The sequence below is a fragment of the Vipera ursinii genome (genome assembly GCF_947247035.1).
Source record: "Vipera ursinii genome assembly, chromosome: 3".
Classification (NCBI taxonomy): domain Eukaryota; kingdom Metazoa; phylum Chordata; class Lepidosauria; order Squamata; family Viperidae; genus Vipera; species Vipera ursinii.
This window is the reverse complement of record NC_139516.1, coordinates 70,725,905-70,728,501: the sequence shown is the minus strand read 5'-3', so window position 1 is coordinate 70,728,501 and position 2,597 is coordinate 70,725,905.

Genomic DNA, 2,597 nt, shown 5'->3' with positions numbered 1-2,597 from the left:
ATACAGCTATCTCTATAATTCAACATGTGTTTTATAAAATGGTAAAATTTGTAATAAAGTAAGTTGTTGGTTTTTACTTGATTACAGTACTCACAAGTAGAAAAACGTAACTAATAAGTCTTTGTCTTGCCCAGTGTTAAGCCACTTAAGCTAGCAAAGAGGCAGGAAAGGCCCCGATTTATAAAAATTCAGCCTCTTGTGCTGAACTGGTGTGGCTTATTGATGTTCAGAATAAAACTTCACAGAGGGCCATGAACATTCTAGGTGGAATGAAATGGTGAGGAAACTTAATGCACATTTAAAGTTCATAAAGGTTAGCAACGGTAGTCTGTATTCATTTTTTAAAAAAATAAGAATCCACCATTGAGAATTTGTGTGCTGAGGCAAATATTCTTAGCCTCTGGGTGTCGCTGTGGGTTTATCAATTACCATTGTAGTAAGTACATAAAGTGAGTTTTTAAACCACCAGCAATGCATTTTTAAAAATTTAATTCTAACTTCTGATTTAAAAGTCGCTTTAATACTTGTCTCCTGTTAGGAATTCAGGGTAATAAAGGCAGACACGAACAAAAGGCAAAATATTATAGTATTTCCAAATGAATCTTTTAGGTATTTTACTAAAAAGAATGTTTTATAAATCTTAGTACTCTTCAATTTCACCTTTTACTTTAGGAACATGAAAGTTACAAGCATGGAAAACTTCAGCTGGTCATTGGAAATGGTTGCTGTTGGTGTGATTGAATCTTACCAATACAGTAGCTCTTCTCATTTGCTTGAGCATTTTGAAAAAAAGGCATGCATTGTTGCCAGAAACCAAACTCAAAACACTCACAAGCTAGGTCAGTATAATGCTTATCTTTTTACTGAGAAATAGGAGGCATGAGATTTACAGAGAGGTGGGGGGTTTTTTGAAGACATTTCATTACCCAAACTAGGTAACATCATCAGTGCTATATACGTTACCAAGCACTGAATGAAATGTCTGCAAGAAAACAACCAAGCTCAGAGAGTACCAAGGACCCCCCTCATTTCAACCCTGAGCTACAAATATTTTTGTTTATAGGTTTACAGTGATTAAATCTTCATGAAAAAAATTAGATTCAAATTCAAAAATCTGTCCCAATTTAATATATGAGGTCCTTAGTGCGCTGAAGCTATGAAAGTCATAATAAATCTAATACTGCCATGCAAAGCTACCAAGGGAATCTGTCAGCTACAAAGTGAAGGAAGACAATTCTGACAAAACTGGGAAGTTCGACAAAACGTTTTATTTATTTTATTTTATTTTTATTACATTTATATCCCGCCCTTCTCCGAAGACTCAGGGCGGCTTACAAGCTTAGCAGTAGCCTTCATTCTATGTATATGCCTGCTTGTTGAGAGATTTTAAATGGTACTCGCCATTGGCAGCAAGGGCAAAATAGAATCCACAATAGCAAAACAGTTCACTTTCCTAACCATGGTCCTAATGTGTCTTCCTTATTAATAGTTAATTGTATCTTATTACACTTATATTTACACATGAATTAAAAATTTTACATCATTTCTATGAGAAGAACAGAAGTCTTAATTTTAAACCAGTTGCAATTTTTAAAGACGTGCTTGTATGAAAGGATAACTTTAAAAATGGCTGCCTAGATAATTCCTTGCACTTAGTTGATTTTTAAAAAATGTTATACCTAACAAAATGATTCCATTTGGTACTTGCAAGGTGGTGTTTAAAAATTTATTGTACCTCCTAAGATGATTCCGTACGGCATCTTATTAACTAGATTGCTTTTTAGATTACTTTCTATAAATAGTCCTGGGAAGAAAATCCGTAAGAGGTTCTGAGAGCAGAAGGTTGCCTAAGACTGCTCTGTACAGCATCTGTTACAGGCAAATTGGCCTAACTGCAGGCACAGATGCAAACCCATTTGTTCTCCGTACAGCAAAGTCCTATTCCTTGGAAGAGGGTGTGTGTGTGTGTGTGTGTGTGTGTGTGTGTGTCAGCTGCACTGCTGAGTGGAAGCCAAAAAACCAGAGCTTCCCTGTCTTTCCTGGTTCTTTTAATCACACTTTAAGGCATGTTTGGGCAGAGCGCCTTTGTATGTAGTCAGGGTTGTCTAGCACACCTGTCACCATGGAAACAAATGCAGCAAAACCCAATCTGAATGAGAAGTAGAAGATGAGTGGAGCAGTTCAGCTTCAGCTTCTGCTTTGGAATTTGCAGGAGCCTTTAAAAAGCCAAGATGACTGAATAGATTTGCTCAGATTAGCTGTTTGGAAGCGGGAACGGAGATTTTAGCTACAGAGTCTCTGCTCTTGTGTTTTTCAGAACTGTCTAAAGATCATTGTGGGATGAGTGACCTACATGGAATCCTTCACAAATTGAATAAATGTTGTATATTGTGTGAAGCACTACATTTTCTTTATCCTCGCCTTTCCTTCAGGCGCTCAAAGCAGGGTACGCTTTCCGCCACAGCAAGAACCCTGTCAAGTAGTTTGGGCTGAGAATGACGGTCTGAAAGCCACCCAAACAGCTTGCACAATTAAGGGTAGACTTGAATCTGGGTCTCCTGCTGCTGGTCTAACAGATTAAGACCACACGTTATTCC